Source organism: Tinamus guttatus, unplaced genomic scaffold (genome assembly GCF_059628265.1).
Source record: "Tinamus guttatus ecotype Peru unplaced genomic scaffold, ASM5962826v1 Tinamus_guttatus_pri_ptg000076l, whole genome shotgun sequence".
In the NCBI taxonomy this organism is placed as follows: domain Eukaryota; kingdom Metazoa; phylum Chordata; class Aves; order Tinamiformes; family Tinamidae; genus Tinamus; species Tinamus guttatus.
Genome location: NW_028288610.1, coordinates 583,684 through 596,018, shown reverse-complemented (window position 1 = coordinate 596,018; position 12,335 = coordinate 583,684).

Sequence of the window (12,335 nt, the reverse complement as noted above, 5' to 3'; positions counted from 1 at the left end):
CATTTTTATTCCATTTGCCACTCCTTTTCTCTCATGAGTGTACATATTAAATGTCTTTCAACCATTTGGGAGATCTAATGCAGGTGCAGTTATGAGGGCTTTCTTACAAAAGGTTTTTCTCACTGGGTCGTCCAAGCAATTGGATATGTTTCTTCATTTTTAGTAGTTTCTACTGGAGATTTTATCAATTCCACTAACCCTGCTAACCAAGATCTGAAAAATCCTGCAGGCCCTAAAAATCCTCTTACTTTTCCTTTTTTAAAGACATAGTCAGATTTAAAATAACCACTGCTCTGATAGGGTATTTTAATCTTTGTCCCTTTTTCAAAATAAATCCCAGATATTTTACCTCCTCTCTGCGTAACTGCAGTTTCAATGGAGATGTTTGGTGCTCCTTTGCTGCCAATGCAGAATACAATACTAATGTATCCATTGTACATTTTATTCATTTTCACTAGGCTGTACTCAATCATCATCATGATGGATTAATACAGATTTCCCAGGTAATTCTACATCTTTTGGATCATTCTGCAAGATTCAGGAAAATATTGTGAGGGAACTGGTAAACCCTTGGGGAAAACATGTCCATGACAACTGGCTGCCCTTTCCAGGTAAATATCAATAGTGTCTGACCCTCTTCTGCTAAAGACTGGGATGCTAAAGAAAAGCTACTGTTAGATCAGCTGCAGTAAAACAAAACACCCGTTTTGGTATTTGTATTAGCATAGTAGATAGGTTTGGTACTACCAGATGCAGGGCAGTAACATATTGGTTAACAGCTCATAGATCTTGCACAAATCAATATTCAGGACCTCCAACTTCATCTAATTTATTTATTTTCACCAGCAACATGGAAGTATTAAAAGCAGATACACTCGCATCATGTATTCCTTAAATTAAGTATCAATCTATTTGTTTTTGAATACTCTTCTCTTCTCTTGATATAGGATATTACTTTACATCTGGGAACAGTTTCCCTTTTGTTTTTATTATCACTGGGAATGCTGACATATCCTTGGTAGAGGATTTGCTCCATTGTTTAGCAAATACCTTTTGTAGCATTCCTTGTATTTCTATAGCTTCTACCATCAGTGCTGTTACCACTCTAACTCCCATTATTACCATATCCATTCCTGATGGGGTCATCCACAAATCTACATTCAATGTCTGTAACAGATCTCTCAATAATAAACATGCTGGGGGCTCCTTTTTCAAAACTAAACCTTCCTTATATAGTTTTTTTGTAATCAATTGTTTATAATAATGGTTTACTTAGTGTTTTTTCTTCTTTCCCTAATACCCCTTAAATTTTTACTATATCAGAAGTTCCCTTAGGGATAAAATTTAATGGTGAAATAGTAGCTATAATTGTACAATTACCAATTTTCCCTTCAGCTTCGCATTTTTTTAGGCATCAATAAAGTTAATAATCCACCAATTTTCTATCCATTTTCCTCTATAGTCATCTTTTAGGCTGTGAATCTACCTGGCCTACAACTTGTGACTCCTCTTCATTCCTCCCTATTGGAGATTGTGGATGAAGGGGATTCCCACAGCATACAGCCCCAATTCCCATATAATAACATTCAACATCCAGTCTTCTCTAACCAGGATTTCTGTTCTGTACTTCTCCTCTTCCTTCTCCATATCTAAAATCATCTGTGTCCTCTACCCCTGCTTCCACCTTGCCTTCTATGCCTAAAAGCACTATTCCACAGAACTGCTGCCATAGGAAATGCCTTCCTTCTTTCATTTTCTTTTCTCTTTCACCTTTTCTTCCTCTCTTCCATTATATGTGAAAGTATGTAGGCGAACAATTTCATCAAATGATCTTCTTGAGCAAAACAGTACATGTTTGGAAAAATATTTCTTAATATCAGACCTACATATGTAAATGCTATTAAAGGTTGATTTGTGGCATTTTCAGGATCTGTAACTCCCCCGAATAAACAAATTTGTTTAAACAAACAGGAAAAAAAGGCAGAGTGGTGTTTGTCGATGTGCTGCTGACATTCTCTGATTTTTGACCAGTCGTCAATACTCTGTCCAGGAAAACAGAAATCTTCTTCTAAGCCCTGTCTAGCTATTTGCAATTGTCTAGTCATGTTTTACATTAATTTGCCATGCAGGATCCACAGGAGGCCCTGCTGTTTGACCACCTTCTGAGTATTGTGCTGCCCAATGGTGGATGGTCTCCATGATAGCATTTTTTTCATCGAGGCAAATAAATCTTCCAAAAGCATCTGAACATTGTTCCAAGTAGAGTCATACTCAAAGTATCCCTCCTCCTACTTGTAAAACTTTACCTGGATCTTCCCAAAGCCTAGGAGTTTGTTGACTCCAGTCAATTAGGTTTTGGAAGCCCCCATGGTCAATAAAACCTAATGGAGGCTACACAGAGTACCCATCTGGACCCACAGCAGGCATGTCTGGAAGGGTCATTACCCATATGGGAGCTTATACTACACTATCATGGAATGAAGGATATAAGGTGTGTCCAGGGGGATATGGTGGGCAAGGAGTTTGTAAATCTGCCTTATCCTTCTAAGTAGCACTTGCCCATTCCAGCCTTGCAGTTTCTGTTCTATGTCCAGTTATCCCAAACATACCAATCATCTATTTGTCTGAGAACCTGTCCTCCAAATGGCAATGCAGGAAAATTAATTCCTGATGATTAAAGGTTCCTTACAGTGGCTATTGTTTGTGCCTGGCTACCTTCCTTTGGAATAGCCAATCTTTCTAACATTGTTGGATGAACTTTTTTCTTGGGTTTTTGGTACTATCAATCTCACGCCTGTTTTGTAAAATTTTGGCTAAGGGTGTCCCCATGTCTCATACTGAATTCTTGATCAGGCAGTGCACTTCCTTACACTATACTCATGTCCCAGCAACGCTAGAATTTAAATTTTCCTCACCCACTGCAGTTGATGTAGTCACAGTATCTCACTCTCTCCAGGAAATGCATTCCTACTACTTACTGTTAGAACTGATGTCCTCTTGCAGTGGGCAGTATTATCAGCCGATGGGTGACCCCTCGGTTCCTGGGTTTCACATGCACCCATACTAGTTACAATAGCCAGAACCATCCATGCTCACAGTAGTCACAGTGACTACAGGTTTCCTTAGCCTGAACAGACTGAGCATCTGCTCACCCCTTCTGGCCCAACTGAGATAGGATTTGTACCTTCTCAAATCCCAGTGGTGGGACTCTGGCTCCTTTTCCCCAAACTTTATTCCTGGTACAGTCACCAGTGCCCTTTGTTACCAATCCAAAATAAATTTTGGTGGGAATTTAAGACTCATCCTTTCAGCGCCTTCCATTATCAAAGGTCCCAAGTGATCTTACCTGATGGCACCACATGATCATTTGGAGAAAAGCAGTCTTGACTAGGGTCCCATCTGGGTTGCCAAATTGTTATAGTGGCTGGCAAGCGTTAGGTTTCCATAACAACAGGTTCAATAGCTGGTTGAATTATTTTTCAAAATTAAAAGTATTTTTTTTTCAAATATTTTGTAGCATATATTAATCATATATATATGTTAATAGATTGATAATATATAATTTAAATTCACTAGGAAAAAATCGCAGAAAGTGAATATTTTGGATGTTTTTCTGTGGAAGCTACACTTATGCAACTAGTCTGCCTGTATCATAGAATCATAGAATCATAGAATGCTTAGGGTTGGAAGGGACCTCTAGAGATCATCTAGTCCAACCCCCCTGCACACGTAGGGTCACCTAGAGCACGTGGCACAGGACTGCATGCAAGCGGGTTTTGAAGATCTCCAGAGAAGGAGACTCTACAACCTCTCTGGGCAGCCTGTTCCAGTGCTCTGTGACCCTCACTGTTAAAAAAATTTTCCTTAAGTTCCTGTGGAACTTTTGGTGCTTCAGTTTGTGGCCATTACCTCTAGTTCTGTTGGTGGCCACCACTGAAAAGAGGCCAGCACCATCCTCCTCACTGCCTCCCTTGAGGTACTTATAGACACTGATTAGATCCCCTCTCAGCCTTCTCTTCTCCAGACTGAACAGGCCCAGCTCCCTCAGCCCTCTCCTCGCAGGGCAGATGCTCCAGGCCCCTGATCATCCTTGTAGCCCTGTGCTGGACTCTCTCCAGCAGCTCCAATCCCTCTTGTACTGTGGAGCCCAGAACTGGACACAATACTCCAGATGCGGCCTCACTAGAGGGGCAGGATCACCTCCCTCGACCTGCTAGAGACGCTCTTCTTAATGCACCCCAGGATCCCATTGGCCTTCTTGACCACGAGGGCACACTGCTGCCTCATGGTCAACTTATCATCCACCATGACGCCCAGGTCCCTCTCCGCAGAGCTGCTCTCCAGAAGGTCGGTCCCCAGCCTGTACTGGTGTCTGGGGTTATTCCTTCCCAAGTGCAGGACCTTGCACTTGGCCTTGTTGAATTTCATGAGGTTTCTCACTGCACAGTTGTCCAGTCTGTCCAGGTCCCTCTGGATGGCAGCGCAGCCCCCTGGGGTATCAGCTACTCCTCCCAGTTTGGTATCATCAGCAAACTTGCTGAGGGAGCACTCTGTGCCTTCATCCAGGTCATTGATGAATAAATTGAACAGGACTGGACCAAGGACTGACCCCTGGGGAACACCGCTAGCTACAGGCCTCCAACTAGACTCTGCACCGCTGATCACCACCCTCTGAGCTCTGCCATCCAGCCAGTTCCTAATGCACCTCACTGTGCACTCATCTATCCCATACTTCTGGAGCTTGCCCAGGAGGATGTTGTGAGGGACAGTGTCAAAAGCCTTGGTGAAGTCCAGATAGACGACATCCACCGCTCTCCCCTCATCTATCCAGCTGGTCATTTCATCATAGAAGGCTATCAGGTTAGTCAAGCAAGATTTCCCCTTGGTGAATCCATGCTGACTACTCTTGAGCACCTTCTTGTCCACCACATGCTTGGAGACAATGGCCAGTATGAGCCATTCCATCACTTTTCCGGGAACAGAGGTGAGGCTCACTGGCCTGTAGTTGTCTGGGTCCTCCTTCTTGCCTTTTTTGAAGACTGGCGTGACATTGGCCTTCTTCCAGTCTTCCAGCTCCTCCCCTGTTCTCCAGGATCTTTCAAAGATGATGGAGAGCGGCTTAGCTATGACCTCTGCCAGCTCACGCAGCACTCTGGGGCCCCATCAGGGCCCATGGATTTGTGGGTATCGAGGTTCCTTAGGTGCTCTCTTTGTATGCTTGTTTATATGTCTATCTGCATGTCTTCCTACCCAAAATAAACTTTGGACATGTTGGTTTATTCAACTTCTGAATTTAAATCAAAAGATAGAATCAGAGAATCATCGAATAATTATGGTTGGAAAGGACCTTCAAGATCATCGACTCCAACTGTAAGCCCCTGAACACTGTGCCTGCTACACCATGTCCCTAAGCACCTCATCTACACATCTCTTGAACACTGCCGGAGATGGTGACTCTATCACTTCCCTGGGCAGCCTGTTCCAAGGCTTCACCACTCTTTCCATGCAGAAATGCTTCCTAACGCCTAACCTGAACCTCCCCTGGCACAACTTGAGGCCATGTCCTCTTGTCCTATCTGTAGTTATGCTGGAGAAGAGACTGACCCCCACCTTTCAGGTAGTTGTAGAGAGCAATAAGGTCTCCCATGAGCCTCCTCTTCTCCACACTAAATAACCCCAGCTCCCTCAGCTGCTTCTCATAAGGCCTGTGCTCCAGCCCCTTCACCAGCTTCGTTGCCCTTCTCTGGGCACGCTCCAGCATCTCCACATCCTTCTTGTAGTGAGGGGCCGAAAACTGAACACAGTATTCGAAGTGCGGCTTCACCTGCATCGAATACAGGAGGACAATCACTTTCCTGGTCCTGCTGGCTGCACTGATACCAGCAGTTCCTGATATCAGTCCTTGGCCTTCTTGGCCACCTGAGCACACTGCTGCCTCATGATCAGCCAGCTGTCAACCAGCACCTCCAGGTCCTTTTCTGCCATGCAGCTCTCCAGCCACTCTGCCCCAAGCCTGTAGCGCTGCATGGGCTTGTGACCCAAGTGCAGGACTGGGCACTTGGCTTTACTGAACCTCATGCTGTTGAACATGCTGTTGAACTCAATTCACCGATCCAGCCTGTCCAGATCCCTCTTCAGAACCTTCCTACCCTTAGCAGACCTACTCTTCCTCCCAGCTTGGTCTTGTCTGCAAATTTGCTGAGGGTGCACTCAAGCCCGTCCTCCAGATCATTGATGAAGATGTGGAAAGATGTGACTGGGAACAGCAACAGAACAGATTTTTACTTGCGCTGCTTAACAAGAGGAAAGGCTATAAGTTATTAAACAACAAAGAATCTACATGAAACAGCACTTCCTAGTGTCCTGAAAATGGGAGAAACTCCAAAAAAGAACTTATTTCAACATGGAAACAGGAGACATAGATTCATAGGAATCCAGTTTTCTCCTTTCTTTGTACACTCCTTTTCCCAAGGAAATATTAGATGAAATGTTTAAGGCCAGGTTATAAAAGACAGCGTCTTTTTTTTTCCTGATGTTATCAAAAATAATTTATTTTTCATGAAGTACACAGTTTTTGTTTCTAGCTTTATAGCTGCATTTGCAGACCTTAATTCTGCATTTCTTATGAATACTGAGGCACATGATGAGCTTCTGGCAGTTAATAAGGGGCCTTAATACAGACAACATAAAGACTAATTTGCCCTCATAGAATTAATTAAGATGATTTGAAGGAGCAGCAAATTATGTTTTGTTTAACTTGATCACTAAAATGAGGCTAATAGTTTAAATGAGGATTTTCCTTCTCTCTCTTTAATTAATTAATTTATTTATCAGGGAAAAAATCAAAAAGGAGAGGAAATAGAAAAGGAGGTAATTTCAGATAACTAAAGCCTCCTTGGCCAGTAGTCAAGAGTTTACATTACAAATATATAGAAGTTGAGTATACTGAAGTAATGCCAATTCTGTGTCATAAATGTCAGTAATGCTGTTTCTGTCACCTTACTCTCTGGATTCCAGTTGTCCTTGCCGGTTGTTCATCCTATTTTGTTAGTTTTATATGTGAGGGTCAAATGTTTTGGTCACAATGAAAGTATAAAGGGCAAGTAACAAGCAGAAATAAAACAGGGATCGGGAGCAGAAATGAAAGCAGATTGAGAGAAAGGAATCAGAGCATTGGAGATAGACAGAACAACAACAGCTATGTATATATGTATATGTAAATATACATATATTATATATATATAAGTGAGATGAAAGTTTCTGCTGGTGAGACCAAATGCATTCAAATTTGGCTGAGGTGTCTGTTTACTAGAAGTTACTTACACTTTGGCTGTTACGTCAGCCAAATCACTCTGCCAAGTTTCTGTCCCTGGAGTTGATTTAGCCCTTCATCTAAACAATATATGCCTTTGGCTACAACGCTGCTTGAAATAATCACTCTTTTGAAGAGCTGGAAAGTTTTCAAAATGTTGAACTACCTCTACAAATACAACTCAAGGAAATTTTTTTAAAGAGGCATCTATTATTGGGTACGTCATGCCTACTTCTAGCAAAAATGGTGCTTTCTTTTGATGTTCTGATGTTTTGATGTTTGTTGGCCCTCCAAGCCATGTCACTGTTCTCAGTTCAATTCTCCTCCTTAGCCTACCCTGACAAAATGTCTTGTTTCTTACTTGCTCAGACTCCTCTTGGACAGTCTAGATCAACAAACCACTACCCTAAAGTGTCAGGAAGTGAAAAAAAATAGGGAAATAATAATTTTTAAATGGTCTTCAGGGAGATTGGAAGCTGATACGTCTTTTTTTGTTTGTTTTGTTTTTCAATTTGGGATGACTTGTAGCATCCAAAGTAATTATGGAGAATTTATAGGGTAACAGAATGACAACAGAAGATGTGGCTGTGTTTGCGTCTTTGGACAAACTCCTTCAAACAAACAAAAAAAAAGTCTCCATCCCAGAACAAATCCAGTACAGATGTGTTTAGAGCTAAAAATATGCACAGACTGAATTCTTTTGGCTCATGTAAATGGCCACGGATTCAGAGACAGCAGAAATTACAGATCTTGAACCTTTTTACAGAGAAATTACAGACCGGACAGTAAATGAAAGAAGCTTTGAATGAACAAACTGCCTCCTGGTGATTGATTTCTCTCCTATGCAGAGCAAGAGACTTTAGACAATATATTTGTTAAAAAAAAAAAAATGTATCAGAGATGACATGCTCTGTCTTCATCCTCTTACCATTGTTCTTCCTGCATAAACTTCTGACCAGAGAGTTGAGTCAACAGAGGTAGTGAGGTGGTTGGAATTACCCTAATTTTTCAGTTTCTGAGCAAATATCTTTTTTTGTAGTTTCATATTTAAAGAAGTCACACATTTTGGCTGGGATGAAATTTCCTCTGGAAAGGTTAAGGAAATGTTTACTTGCAAATGGAGACACATATCAGTTTCCAGACTCTGCCATCTCTTACACTGGCATATATTTGAGCAACTGTTGAGAAAAATAAAATTACTCCATAGCTGTCCTTGTTGCAGATCCAAGACCTCAGATTGGCTGCTGCTGATGGCGTTGATAACCCCACTTGCTTATGCTGGTGCAGGATTTAGTAACAGCAGAAGATGTTAGATTGGCTTAACATAAGCAAGCCCAGCCTGCTTATTTTTATCTTTTTATTTCCGCTCACATTGTTCCAAATCAGGAAATAAAAGGGAAAGAATGTGTGTGCATATGTGCATAAGCACACATTCTTATCTCTGCTAAGATAACAGCGCTCTCCAGTTGTTTAAGAGGAAGAATAGCAGACCCTTCTAGATCCGGGAGTGTGACTAATGGAAGAAGAATTCCCAGGAATTAAGTGGGATTACACTAGTCTTTCATCTTGCTCCACCTCCTGCAGAAAAAGATCATGAAACCAAACATCCTCTCCAGAAGTCCTTCACTTCCCTCTTTCCAGCCACTCCCCCCGCCTATCTCAAGTTAAAAATCCTCCATGTTCCTCTATTTCAGGGCTCATTCTGAACAGATGTTGTCAGTTTGGGATAGGGATTTAGTACAAAGTGGAGATACGTAGTTTGAAAACCCCAAATGGAGATTTATTTATTTATGGTTATGTTAGGTCCGGTTTTCGAATCGACAGAGAAAGAGGCAAACACCATCGATATTTTGTGCTTTTAATAATAGGAGAAAGATAATAAGTATTACCAGCTAGCTGGGGTCCGGGCTTTCCCACGCAAGGGTCACACCACGGACCCCGACTACTTCGGTCGTCCCTCTTTTATACCGTTTTCACCCCAAAAATGTTCCCCCCTCCCGTTTCTCTGTTCTACTTTCATGTTAATGTTATCTATATTTTATTGCTAACTAGGACATCTGGACAGGCAACCCCTCCATGCGGAACCTCCTGACTTGCCATTTTTTTAGGAGTCGTCCTTGTAGATAGGCAACCCCTCCATGCAGAGCCATCTGCCATGCCATTTATCAAGAGTCCTTGCATTTTGAGACTAAGTATTGACTAGCTTATTAGTACATTCTACATTAACTATTTAATCCCCATTAGTACACTCTACATTAACTATTTAATCCCTACAGTTATAGCACACTGTAGTTTAAATCCCAGTTTTCCAGGTTCACTCTAATCCAAATGCATTTTGTCCTAGAATTACTCCAGAGTTGCCAGCGTTTTGCCCATGAACCTCGGCTCACATGTCCCAGAAAGTCATCTGTGGATTGAAAAAATAAATAAATAAATAAAAATCCCCAGGAAGACCTCTGAGGTGCCCAAGAGTTGTGCACCCTCTCTTTGCACTCGTTCAGCTGACCTTAGCTCTCAGTTCGCTTTATGAGCTGTCAGCTGCAGCCAGAGTGGCAGAGGGCACAGGGAGAGTGAGCTCAGCTCTGCCATTTGCAGAGTTTTACTAAACATTTTTTATTCAGTCCCCACTGTGCCTGTGTTTTTCCTTCCTGTCATATTTGTTCTGTAAAGAGCAGTAACACTGCACTTACCCATACACTAGAGTTAATTAATGGCCAATTAGGCTGACTCACTGACTAAACAGACCACAGACTTTGTCTGTGCCTTCTCCTGCAATGGACAGTGGATTTTATGTATCCAAGTAATGTATGATTCCTTGTATTAGTTCCAATTATATTTCCTGCCAAAAATGCCATTCCGGTGGGAACCTCCCCAGTATCGTCTTACAGCAATTGAATCTTGTTACACCTTCATCTTGACCTCTGGGCTTAGAGCACTTTGCATGATACCACCATAACTTTGAGCTTTAATTTTTCCTAGTCTGAAGTTTCTTTGTTCACAAGACTACAACATTCCTGAAAACGGGTTTTGTTACTGAACATCACTGCCATCCTGTTGGCAGTGACACTGCATTTCTCCTTTTTTTTTTTTATCTTTGAAGAATTAAGCTCTCAAACTGAAGAAGTATAAGGATAAAATAAAGGGCTGTTGCGTAGAGGCAACTTGGGCTTAACAAAACTGATTAAACTTAACAAAATCATTTTGCCAGCAATTATTCTCCTGAAATCTTTTGTGTGCTCGTTGCCATTATATTCACTTGTAGTTTTTCCTTTTCATGATGAGACACATTGTTTATTAAACAGGATTGATGATGAATACATACGAAGGAACCATTCCACTGACACTGAATGCTCACTTTTCCTTGCAATATTCTCCTGGTCTTTTCCAGAAACTCTTCTTCCTTTCCCTCCCTATCATCTTCTTCTGAAATTTATACTTTGTGAATATGATAATTTCATAACCATCCAAAATGCATATACTTTTCTGATATGTGGTCTCTCCCATACTTTCTGAACACCAGTTCTTTGTCTTATAGAAGCCATAGACAGTTACTAAGTGCAAAAAGGTGATAGAGATGAGAAAAATACAGAAAAGTGAAAGTGAAAACTACAAATTCATCTATCTATTCAAGATACTATAAACCCTGGTGCATTAAAAACCTGGCTTCTCTAACAAGCATTTGTACTTTTATTCAGGTTTTGCCTAGTACCAAGTGGATGCAACTTGTGAAAATAGTTTCCCAGATAAGGAATGCCTACTACTAACAGGTCCCCACTAAATATAAGCAAAAGAGAAACTTTTAAATAGGCGGCTCCAGAACTTGACAGTGCCATGCAAGCTAACAGTTAGCCAGTTTTACTTTAACAGCCTCTAGAATATACTTTTTGTTTTAATGAATGTTTATTTCTGCTTGGGATCGTGAACTTGCTGCATGCACATGCCCATCACTGCTCTGTGCTCTACTCAGTAGCGTCTTTCTGTGTGTTTTATCTCCAGGTTATGGTGGTACTCCAGAGAGCAAAGAACCAGAGCTAGCAATAAAGTATGGCTAAATCTGATGGCTCTGTTGCAGAGAGATGGTTACTCTGGGTGCAGGCAGTCCTCTAGCTGGGAGAATTGATTTATTAGCAAAAGATCACCTACCAATCACAGAACCAGGCGAGCAGCAAAGCTGCTCATGGCAGCTGCGAGGTGCCCCAACAGCAAGATGCCCAAAACAAGGGCAGTCTCGAGTGTTTCTTCTCTAGACACTTTGGAGGAGGCTGGCCTCGGAGCACAGAACTCTCAGGCTACTTCCTGCTTTGTCAGTAATCTGTATTTAATTGTTCCTACTTGTGCAAATAAAAGGCAGCTCATCCTAGTGAAGCTTGGCAAAGCCTATTCCTGAGTTGCGAGCTATGCTATTAGTAAAAGAACTTCACCATGCTTGTTGTGGAGTACTAATCTGGAAGAAAAATGCTTTGGGAGGCAGTAACACCTCCCAACCAGACCACCAACAGTGTTGTCTCATACTAACCTTACGATTGAAGTGCCCGCTAAGAGGTCTAGACAAAGCACGTCTTGATGCGGGAGTGCTGTCTAGCTCTACCACCAGAGTGAAAGAGCTTTCTGCTTATCTCAGGAGTATCCAAGGAAGAAAAATCACTAAAGCCACTTGCATCAACATGTTCCCAACCCAGCATTTCTGTGCTAGCACCTGCATTCCCATTGCATTGTTTAGGAATTTAGCCAGACTGGAATTGACGTTGCCTTTTCTTTGTTTGTGGTATTTGTATATGGGCACTAGCGTTACTCTTCTATCCTATGCCTGACAGGACTCTGGATCTGCTCTCCTTTTCTTCCTAATGCTTCCCAGCTCATTAGGAATTCTCAGGACTGAAGAAAACTGGACTAATTCCAGGACCTTAAATTCTCTTTTTCACTGAAGACTAAACAACTTCTTCCAAGGATTAGTGAATCATCTTGAATACAAATAAATCAATCTTTCTCTGTGGTCTTTATTTTTGAAGGATAAATGGCGCAC